Below are 11,555 nucleotides of genomic sequence, written 5' to 3'. Positions count from 1 at the left end.
CTTCTGGATTGGTCCCCTTTCCTAGGCAGACCCCACCGGGCAGATCTTAAGTACTCACGATACTGTCTTTCCTGAAGACTTTTGCCCAGCAGCTCCACTAGGTCAGCAACACTCTGGATCCCTCTCTGCAGCACAGCTCAACCTCTGGTCCCTTTAGGCTGACTGCCTGGACCACCTTCACTCTCTGACAGGAGGAGAGACCACCGTCACCTCCTCCTGGGACTGATGCTCCCGCCAAAAGACTCTTTGTCACATGCTCCCTCAGGATTTATTCCCAATCCCAGGGTGCATTAGGGCAAAACCCGCCCACTGGGACAGTCCTAAACCCTGGTGTGCTATTGGCTAGGTTTCCTCCACCATCCAACAAGATACCTCATTGGATACAGTGGGGAGACTCTCCAGACACACCTGGAAACGTGACAGCTAGCTAACCATTCAGCCCCCCCTGATAAGCAGACAGGGCCACATATGTATTTACCTAGCACCTACCTGGGAGGGTGCTACACAAAATTTGGCATAGCATTTTTAATTGGAACATCGATTGTGTTGAGGTAAATATATTGTGAGAATTTTTAGCAAATCTAATTGCTTGTTCTTTGTTCCTCTTTTGTTTCATGATAGGGCAGTGCACTTACCTGATTTGCTTCATGGGAAGGTTTGACTGCATTAGTCCCTCAATCATTCCAGGTGTTATGAAGATAGACAATCTACGCCCCTCCAGATGTGCAGTACCTTAGGTAGGTATCTGATGCAGGTAAAATACTCACTGCAGCAAAGCAATGCTTGGGATGGCTAGAATTTTAAAGTGGACCCTGCAGAGCATTCTGTGATTAGACGATGGAATGATAAAAGACAGAATCCGCCTTCTCCAATCACAGAACACTTTGCAATCAGGGAAAGAATACTAAGAGTTCTATGAATAGAGAAAGCAGACAGAATGGGTGGTGAGCAGTGCAACTCTTTCACACTAGCAGCAACCAATGTTAAGTCCAGCAGCACAAAGATCAGCTCTGTGAGGAGGACCCATCGGCAATTGGAAGAAGAATCCTACACTATGCAGCAGCTATCTGGACATAGGATGCATTTTATTACTGTTAAGTCCCTGGTGCTGCATAGCAAAAATGTAATTACAGGAAACTTAGATTGCATAGCCAGTCACAAGGTGAGAGGTAGCTATGGGAGGCTGATTTGTGTCAAACATATGTGAACATGGCCAGGAACTGTACATACATCTGGATTTCCATTAGTATGTAATCTCTGAGCCAGCATCTCAGTCCAGGCAGTATATGCTAACCCTGGATAATGCCTGAACAGTAGGAGGGGGGCAGGGTCTAAGAATGGGTCGAACAGTGGGAGGGGGGCAGGGTCTTAGAATGGGTCGAACAGCGGGGTGGCAGGGCCTAAGACTAAGAATGGATCGAACAGTGGGGGGGGGGGGGGGCAGGGTCTAAGAATGGGTTGAACAGCGGGGGGGGGGGAAGGGGTCTAAGAATGGGTTGAACAGCGGGGGGGGGGGGGCAGGGTCTAAGAATGGATTGAACAGCGGGGGGGGGAGGGTCTAAGAATGGGTTGAACAGTGGGGGGGGGGCAGGGTCTAAGAATGGGTTGAACAGCGGTGGGGGGGGGGCAGGGTCTAAGAATGGGTTGAACAGCGGAGGGCCAGGGTCTAAGAATGGGTTGAACAGCGGAGGGCCAGGGTCTAAGAATGAGTTGAACAGCGGAGGGCCAGGGTCTAAGAATGGGTTGAACAGCGGAGGGCCAGGGTCTAAGAATGGGTTGAACAGCGGAGGGCCAGGGTCTAAGAATGGGTTGAACAGCGGAGGGCCAGGGTCTAAGAATGGGTTGAACAGCGGAGGGCCAGGGTCTAAGAATGGGTTGAACAGCGGAGGGCCAGGGTCTAAGAATGGGTTGAACAGCGGAGGGCCAGGGTCTAAGAATGGGTTGAACAGCGGAGGGCCAGGGTCTAAGAATGGGTTGAACAGCGGAGGGCCAGGGTCTAAGAATGGGTTGAACAGCGGAGGGCCAGGGTCTAAGAATGGGTTGAACAGCGGAGGGCCAGGGTCTAAGAATGGGTTGAACAGCGGAGGGCCAGGGTCTAAGAATGGGTTGAACAGCGGAGGATTTAAAAATAGATCGAACACATGAGACCCGGTTCTAAAAATAGATCCAGGATCTAAAAATAGATTGAACACTTGAGACCCGGATCTAAAAATAGATCGAACACTTGAGACCCGGATCTAAAAATAGATCCAGGATCTAAAAATAGATCGAACACTTGAGACCCGGATCTAAAAATAGATCGAACACTTGAGACCCGGATCTAAAAATAGATCCAGGATCTAAAAATAGATGGAACACTTGAGACCCGAATCTAAAAAGAGATGGAACACTTGAGACCCGAATCTAAAAAGAGATGGAACACTTGAGACCCGAATCTAAAAAGAGATTGAACACTTGAGACCCGAATCTAAAAAGAGATTGAACACTTGAGACCCGAATCTAAAAAGAGATGGAAAACTTGAGACCCGAATCTAAAAAGAGATTGAACACTTGAGGCCCGAATCTAAAAATCGGTCCAGCATCTAATAATATTGAAATGGAATGAACAGCGGGGGCCAGGGTCTCGAAATGGATTGATTAGTGATGGGGGGACAGGGTCTAGAAATGAATCGAACAGTGAGGGGGGGACAGGGTCTAGAAATGGATCGAACAGTGAGGGAATCACAGAATCACCGCGATTCTGCCTGCGATCCGGAAATCATTGCAAATCGCGGGACGACTGTATGTTACCGTTTATTTGCAATGGCACCCCAAATGCTGTGCGATCTTGCTGCGATTTCCGCCTGCCGAATCCCGGTAACATCGCGCAAACAAAATCGCGGGTCGCATGACGCCCGAAAAAGGTACAAGAGCTTCTTTGCGACCCGCGATTTTGAACAGCGGGGGCCAGGGTCTCGAAATGGATTGATTAGTGATGGGGGGACAGGGTCTAGAAATGAATCGAACAGTGAGGGGGGAACAGGGTCTAGAAATGGATCGAACAGTGAGGGGGGGACAGGGTCTAGAAATGGATTGAGCAGTGATGGGGGGGGACAGGGTCTAGAAATGGATCGAACAATGAGGGGGGGGACATGGTGTAGAAATTGATCGAACAGTGATGGGGGGGGGGGTCTAAAAATGGATGGATTAGTAGGGGGGCAGGGTCAAGATCTAGAAATAGACTGAGCAGCTTAGACCAGGAGCTAAAAGGCGATCAATCTCAACTGTTCGATCAATTTGAAGATCTTGGTCCCAGCAACTCGAACAGGGAGGCTTGGGGGGGGGGGGGGGGGGAGCTGGTCACAGAAGGTTTTTTACCCTAATGCATGGAATGTATTAAGGTAAAAAAAAAAAAACTTCTGCCTTTAGAATCACTTTAAAATACTTCCTTGTCCTGCCTAAGACTACATGTCCCATGAGACATTACTCCTCTCAAAATAATTCACAAGGTTTCAAGTAGTGATCGACCGATATTGGTTTTTCGTTGCCAATACCAATATTTTTGCCAATGCATATCGGTATTGGCCAATATTTTCGTACATTTAAAAATTTTTTTTTTACTTGACAGGTACTCTTGCAGACAAAGAGACAGGGCGCCAAAACAGCCAGTGGATGAAAAGCCTGTGTATAACCTCAGAAGCTCCGATGGGGGACTCCTGGGTGCAGAGTCAGATCAGTGAGAAGGCTGGAAGTTAGGCTACGTTCACATGTTAGCGTAGCGGACCGCGGGCATAATCACAGCGATTCTGCCCGCGATCCGGAAATCATTGCAAATCGCGGGACGCCTGAGCGTTACCGTTTATTTGCAATGGCACCCCAAACGCTGTGCGATGTTGCTGCGATTTCCGCCTGCCGAATCGCGGTAACATCGCGCAAACAAAATCGCGGGTCGCATGACGCCCAAAAAAGGTACAATAGCTTCTTTGGGGCGCCATGCGACCCGTGATTTTGTTTGCGCGATGTTACCGCGATTCGGCAGGCGGGAAACGTGGGAACATCGCACAGCGTTTGGGGTGCCATTGCAAATAAATGGTAACGCACAGGCGTCCCGCGATTTGCAATGATTTCTGGATCTCGGGCAGAATCGCAGTGATTCTGCCCGCGGTCCGCTACGTTGTGAACGTAGCCTTAGGGAGCTCTTCTGGTAATAATTGTATTAATGAAATCCTTTACAAACACCTGATGGTAAACGGCATAGTGGTGGAAAAAACTTAAAAAGGCTCCACTCCAGGGAAAGGTCCAATAACACACAGTTTATTGCATAAAATCAATAGAAGTTAAAAACAGACACTGGTCAGATGTCAGGCTGAGCCTGTGTACTTGCCCCCACTGCCGATGTACTGCTAGCTGGGTTTCTGGCCAGTATCAACGTCGCCAGCAGGCGTCCGTGCCGTCACAAGGATGGATGGATGCTTGATGTGACAGGGCTCTGGGTGGACCAACGGTACTCAGACCGATACAGGAAACACTTGCGCCGGACAGCTGAAGCGGTGGCGGCACGGAAGATGACGTCACTCTACTGCGCTGACAAGAGACAGGGAGGAAGAGCCTACGACTCCTACAGTGGAAGAGCCAACGGTCCCATCACCATGACTCTTACCAGTGGAGTGACATCATCTCCCGCGCCGCCACCGCTTCAGCTGTCCGGCGCAAGTGTTTCCTGTATCGGTCTGTGTACCGTTGGTCCACCCGGATCCCTGTCATATCAAGCATCCATCCATCCTTGCGACGGCACGGACGCCTGCTGGCAACGTTGATACTGGCCGGAAACCCAGCTAGCAGTACATCGGCGGTGGGAGCAAGTATACGGGCTCAGCCAGACATCCGACCAGTATGTGTTTTTAACTTCTATTGATTTTATGCATTAAACTGTGTAGTTTTTCCCACCACTATGCCGTTTACCATCTGGTGTTTGTGACTGATTTCATTAATACAATTATTACCAGAAGCGCTCACTAACTTCCAGCCTTCTCACTCAATATTTGGAATATCGGCAATATTGGCCAGTTCCGGGGCCGTTACAGATACAGTGGGTACGGAAAGTATTCAGACCCCCTTAAATTTTTCACTCTTTGTTATATTGCAGCCATTTGCTAAAATCATTTAAGTTCATTCTTCCTCCTCATGAATGTACACATAGCACCCCATACTGACAGAAAAACACAGAATTGTTGACATTGTTGCAGATTTATTAAAAAAGAAAAACTGAAATATCACATGGTCCTAAGTATTCAGACCCTTTGCTCAGTATTTAGTAGAAGCCCCCTTTTGATCTAATACAGCCAGGAGTCTTTTTGGGAAAGATGCAACAAGTCTTTCACACCTGGATTTGGGGATCCTCTGCCATTCCTCCTTGCAGATCCTCTCCAGTTCTGTCAGGTTGGATGGTAAACGTTGGTGGACAGCCATTTTTAGGTCTCTCCAGAGATGCTCAATTGGGTTTAAGTCAGGGCTCTGGCTGGGCCATTCAAGAACAGTCACGGAGTTGTGAAGCCACTCCTTCGTTATTTTAGCTGTGTGCTTAGGGTCATTGTCTTGTTGGAAGGTAAACCTTCGGCCCAGTCTGAGGTCCAGAGCACTCTGGAGAAGGTTTTTGTCCAGGATATCCCTGTATTTGGCCGCATTCATCTTTCCCTCGATTGCAACCAGTCGTCCTGTCCCTGCAGCTGAAAAACACCCCCACAGCATGATGCTGCCACCACCATGCTTCACTGTTGGGACTGTATTGGACAGGTGATGAGCAGTACCTGGTTTTCTCCACACATACCGCTTAGAATTAAGGCTAAAAAGTTCTATTTTGGTCTCATCAGACCAGAGAATCTTATTTCTCACCATCTTGGAGTCCTTCGGGTGTTTTTTAGCAAACTCCATGCGGGCTTTCATGTGTCTTACACTGAGGAGAGGCTTCCGTTGGGCCACTCTGCCATAATGCCCCGACTGGTGGAGAGCTGCAGTGATGGTTGACTTTCTACAACTTTCTCCCATCTTCTGACTGCATCTCTGGAGCTCAGCCACAGTGATCTTTGGGTTCTTCTTTACCTCTCTCACCAAGGCTCTTCTCCCCCCGATAGCTCAGTTTGGCCGGACGGCCAGCTCTAGGAAGGGTTCTGGTCGTCCCAAACGTCTTCCATTTGAGGATTATGGAGGCCACTGTGCTCTTAGGAACCTTAAGTGCAGCAGAAATCTTTTTGTAACCTTGGCCAGATCTGTGCCTTGCCACAATTCTGTCTCTGAGCTCTTCAGGCAGTTCCTTTGACCTCATGATTCTCATTTGCTCTGACATGCATTGTGATCTGGAAGGTCTAGTATAGACAGGTGTGTGGCTTTCCTAATCAAGTCCAATCAGGATAATCAAACACAGCTGGACTCAAATGAAGGTGTAGAACCATCTCAAGGATGATCAGAAGAAATGGAAAGCACCTGAGTTAAATATGAGTGTCACAGCAAAGGGTCTGAATACTTAGGACCATGTGATATTTCAGTTTTTCTTTTTTAATAAATCTGCAACAATGTCAACAATTCTGTGTTTTTCTGTCAGTATGGGGTGCTATGTGTACATTCATGAGGAAGAAGAATGAACTTAAATGATTTTAGCAAATGGCTGCAATATAACAAAAGAGTGAAAAATTTAAGGGGGTCTGAATACTTTCCGTACCCACTGTATATCGGCAAAAGTCAATATCGGCCCTCGATATATCGACCTTGCTGATAATTGGTCGATCCCTAGTTTCAAGCACTTACTGATTGTATGGATGGTATACTAAGCTGCATGTCTGCTGCACTGTGGATGCTGACATGTATATAGCACAAATACAGCTCAGTTCACCGTTCATACATGTCAGTATGAACAGTGCAGCACACATACAGCTCAGTACACTGTTCATACTGACATGTAACTAAACCATGCATTCTGTATGAAGGCCAACTAATCAGCTGACCAACTGATCGATAATGAAAAATTGTTGACTATTTTTGATATCAATTTATAATTGAATATGTCGATTAGTTTCAGATATATATCTAACTTTTTTTTTTTTTTTTTTTTTAAAGTGTATAGAAGTGTTTGTATATGTATGTATGTGTGTGTGTGTGTGTGTGTGTGTGTGTGTGTGTATATATATATATATATATATATATATATAATATAGTGTGTGTGTGTATAATTAGCCTAGGCCATCTTTTTGTAGAGCAACAATTATTTTTTTTTCAGATCCTCAGAGAGTTCTTTGCCATGAGATGCCATGTTGAACTTCCAGTGACCAGTATGAGAGAGTGAGAGTGAGAGCGATAACACCAAATTCAAATTTAACACACCTGCTCCCCATTCTCACCTGAGAACTTGTAACACTAACGAGTCACATGACACTGAAGATGGAAAATGGCTAATTGGGCGTAATTTGGACATTTTCACTTAGCGGTGTAGTCACTTTTGTTGCCAGCGGTTTAGATATTAATGGCTGTGTTGAGTTATTTTGAGGGGACGACAAATTTACACTGTTATACAAGCTGTCCACCCACTACTTTACATTGTAGCAAAGTGGGAATTATTTTATAAGTCATGTGTCCACAGATAGCAGCCATCTTGGCCATGACGTATCCAATTTAGGGTGTGCCCCTATCCTCAATTGATCAATTACATTTGGAAGGATTGGGAAACAGAGATTTCGGGCACAAAAGTTTTGTTAAAAAGATTTCTTTTATTCAATACAAAACTAAATATTTTAAAATCATTGAAAAATACAGGCAAATGATTGTGTATTAAGGACACAATGAGACCACGTAACAATGGTCTATGTTGTACAATATCTCAGTGCATAGAACTTATAAAAGTCGGTTTACATACAGTTCAAAGTACAAGATCATTAGTAGTCATATAATCCTTGGAAACGTATTACTTGTTATCAGAAGAACCGCCGACGGACACCCAAGCAGTATGGTGCCGGTCAGCAGGGTCGACTGAAAATATAAGTTAACATTCACCATGTAATATATGACCTTTGCTCGACATGTTTCGCTTTCTTAGACAAAAAAGCTTCATCTGGAGCATATCATTTCTTTGTCTGTGTGAGAAATAACAATATTTAGATAGATTACATATATGTGTTACCTCATTTTCAGTATGTTATAATTACAATTGCATATCATTTATCTTTCCTTTTAATTACATATAATCGTCTTACACATCTCAGATAAGTCCTTCTATTTTTGCAGTATCAACACAATATAACACTGGGTCTTAAGTTGCATTCAGACACTAGAGGAGTTTAGGGGAAAGAACGGAGGTTGCCAATAGTGAGTATATGTGGGGATCCATGCTGTAGTTATAGTATAAGCATGTATATCCTATTTATATACCTGGTAAATGGACTGAAAAATGTATACATACCTGTATATATAGTAATCAGGCACATATCTTAATCTCCATAGAGAATTCTTTAACGAGGAGGACTGTGCGTTTTGGGAAGCTCAGAAAGGCAATGTATAGTGACATAGTAGTGAGGGTAGTCACTCCATGTCTCATATCTGGGTGGATGAGAGCAGAAAAACAATGTTTCTCAGAGTAGTAAGCGTTTTAATTCTATATCATCACTTTAAGGGAAAGCCCATAGGAATGCCACACCATAAGCTCAAGTGTTCTAAAGTGATAAAGTCAGTGTGCCTCATGCTTGTTATAAGAGTGTGTAAGTACCTATGGAGCCCATAGAACATCTGCCCTAAACGGGGGGGGCAACAGAAAAGACACATAGTCATTCTGGACCGTAAGAGAAGACAGGTGCCATGCGTTTATAAACGATTATACACCAACATACAGAGTTTACCCATTCGTATATGGGTTACCCCTATAGTAAAATATATATCATGTATATTGATTTGCTTTCACACACATATGTGAATATGTGTGTGTAATCAATTTCGTATCCGGCCCACCCTCCTCTATAATAGTAGGGGGGTGACCAGGGTTATATATAGATAAGCAGTTGCTACATGAGGTCCAAGATGAGTACATGCAAAGCGTACTTAGAGTAAACATAGGTAATACACATAGTAGTAAATATATATAGAGTGCCACCCAAAGTGATAGATCGCTATGCAGTACAAAAGTTCCAAACGTACACAGACACCTTAGCAATGCTCACCAAACTTAGGAAGGACCAGAGCTTAAATGTAGGGAGCGTGTCTCCTCTGCTTGTATGTCGGCTGTTAAGCACAGTAAGATTAAGGTGAATTCCCGGATATCATAAAAGTGTAATGTTACAGTATTAATACTGGCCATATAAAGCTTACCCCTTGCCACGCTGTTCCCAGCTTCCGCACAGTCCTCACCGGATGGGGAACCTCCACCATACCAGGGCTTGTAAATGGCGCCCTTAAGTAGCATGGATCCCGGGTGGTTCGTCAAACGGACGTCACCGCCCCGGCCACTCCCACCGGACATCGCTCGAGAGCCAGCGCGGGGACACCCCGGCAAGGCTCTCGGCTTAGTCACAGGTGTATGCAGACTATACAGAGGCAGGAAGTGCCTCCGCAGTCCGCTCAGGTGCCACAGGAAGTTCCGCCCGGAAGGGGCGGGACTAACCTGCGGCCTATCTGGCCGCACATATCTCACTGATGAGGCCGACCTCCATGCTTACCCACACTGCCCCCACAGGATCGGTCCGCAATTACATGAGAATTCTAATTGCCTGAAATGAAAAAACAACACAACAAAGACAGACATTATATATTTAAAAAAATACAGATATAAAAGCATATTTCACTAAGGTACAAAGATGTTCCTGGTGAAACCAGGAGATATATATCGGTAACATATTTGTTTATCAAAAATTATTCTATAACCATGTTTATTTTTTGACATTAACCACTAGTAAGGGCTTCAATAGTAACAGCCCTAATGAAAGAACAGGGGCTGAGCTGCCCCCTACTAGAAACACTTCCATACTTCAAACCCCAAGAGAAAGTTGCATATTTTGACTTATTATAAATCCTTCAAGATTATAATATTGATGAGATAGGGATTATAGCACAAAAAACTGTTTGTTATAAATAAGAAAGGAAGAGGGGTATATGTGCCATAAGACCTATTTGATGTGAAGAGGTATCAGAATAATTGAATATATGTATATACGGGGGGAGGATGACCACGCCAAAACCAAGCCGACACCCTGACCCATATATCCCACAAAGGGCCATTATCGTAACCCGAGTATACTACTCGAGGTCAAATTAGGTCTGTTGGCATTAGGTAAGCAAGGAAACCTTCACAGAAAGGGTTTGTACGACTGTGTTTCATTTAACCCAGGTCTATAAGTGGCATTGAGACGCTCTATCCAGAGAGTTTCTCTCTGGAGAATTTTTTTGTCCCAGTTGCCACCTCGAGGATCTTGAGGAATAACCTCAAGCACATAAAATCTTGCCTTTTTGGGATTGAACCTGTGGTATAGGTCAAGGTGTCTGCTCACGGGCGTGATCATCCTTCCCCCTGCTGATACGTACACATGGTCATTTATTCTTTGGCGTAGCTCTCTTATAGTTTTACCTATATAGAACATGCCGCAGGTACAATGCATCATGTATACCACTCCACGTGTGCTACAGTCGGCTCGAAATTTTGGAGCAAATGTCTCCCCATTAGGTAAAGTGTATTCAGTATTCTCCTCTATCCAAGGACATAAAGCGCATTTGCGACATTTATAAGTACCTCTACCTGTTGTTACTTTATTTCTAATGGGTTGATAGTGGCTTGTTGTTAGTTGATCTCTTAAAGATCTTGTTCTCCTGAAAACAATTTGGGGATGTTTGCCCACGTATTTGTTTATAACTGGATCGTCACGAAGAAGATGCCAGTTCCGTTCAAGAATATCTCTCAATACTTTTTCATGAGCGGAGTATTTGGTTATTAGTTTAACTGTCGATTGCGTATTTGGAGGTTTGGCTCTAAAGATGAGGCTGTTTCTATTTTGAGAAAACGCTTTGTTGAAAGCTGTTCTCAACAGACGTTTACTGTATCCACGAGCCATTAGGCGTTCTCGTAAAAGGTTAGCCTGTATTTTGAAATCCTTATCAGATGTGCAATTACACCGTAGGCGTATGTATTGGGCGTATGGAATACTACGTATAAGTGCCCCTGGGTGGGCGCTAGACGCATGTAATATTACATTCCCTGACGTCTCCTTTCTGTATAGGTTAGTCGTCAGGTGTCCATCCACATGTTTGAGTACCGTTAGGTCAAGGAAATTAACACTCGAGTCACTGGTGGTAGATGTTAACTTCAAGTTGAAGTCGTTTATATTTAGTTGGGCAATAAACTCATCTAGCATTGATTTTGAACCTGTCCAGACAGCAAAAATGTCGTCTATATAACGAAACCAGATTGCCACAGAGGAAAAAAAATGGGATAAATTTTCATCTGATGTGATTTGTCGCTCCCACCCCCCCAGGTACAGGTTGGCGTAGGCCGGGGCACAACAAGTGCCCATGGCCACGCCCTGCACCTGGAGGTAGTGGGACCCGTTGAA

At 44.9% G+C, this 11,555-nt stretch overlaps 1 protein-coding gene across 2 annotated transcripts in view; it reads left to right on the top strand.

Moving 5' to 3' along the window:
- Positions 1–620: 620 nt before the first annotated feature.
- Positions 621–11,555, top strand: part of TMEM266 (transmembrane protein 266) — a 65,947-nt gene continuing 55,012 nt past the window's right edge. For both annotated transcript variants that reach the window (XM_082252846.1, XM_082252845.1), the window contains exon 1: positions 621–737. The gene's annotated coding sequence lies outside the window, so the exon portion shown is untranslated. The remainder of the gene's footprint in view (positions 738–11,555) is intronic.

Source organism: Pelophylax lessonae (assembly GCF_965119305.1).
Source record: "Pelophylax lessonae genome assembly, chromosome: 4".
Taxonomy (NCBI): Eukaryota; Metazoa; Chordata; class Amphibia; order Anura; family Ranidae; genus Pelophylax; species Pelophylax lessonae.
Note: the sequence above shows the minus strand (reverse complement) of the source record. Positions and strands in the feature narration are given on the sequence as shown.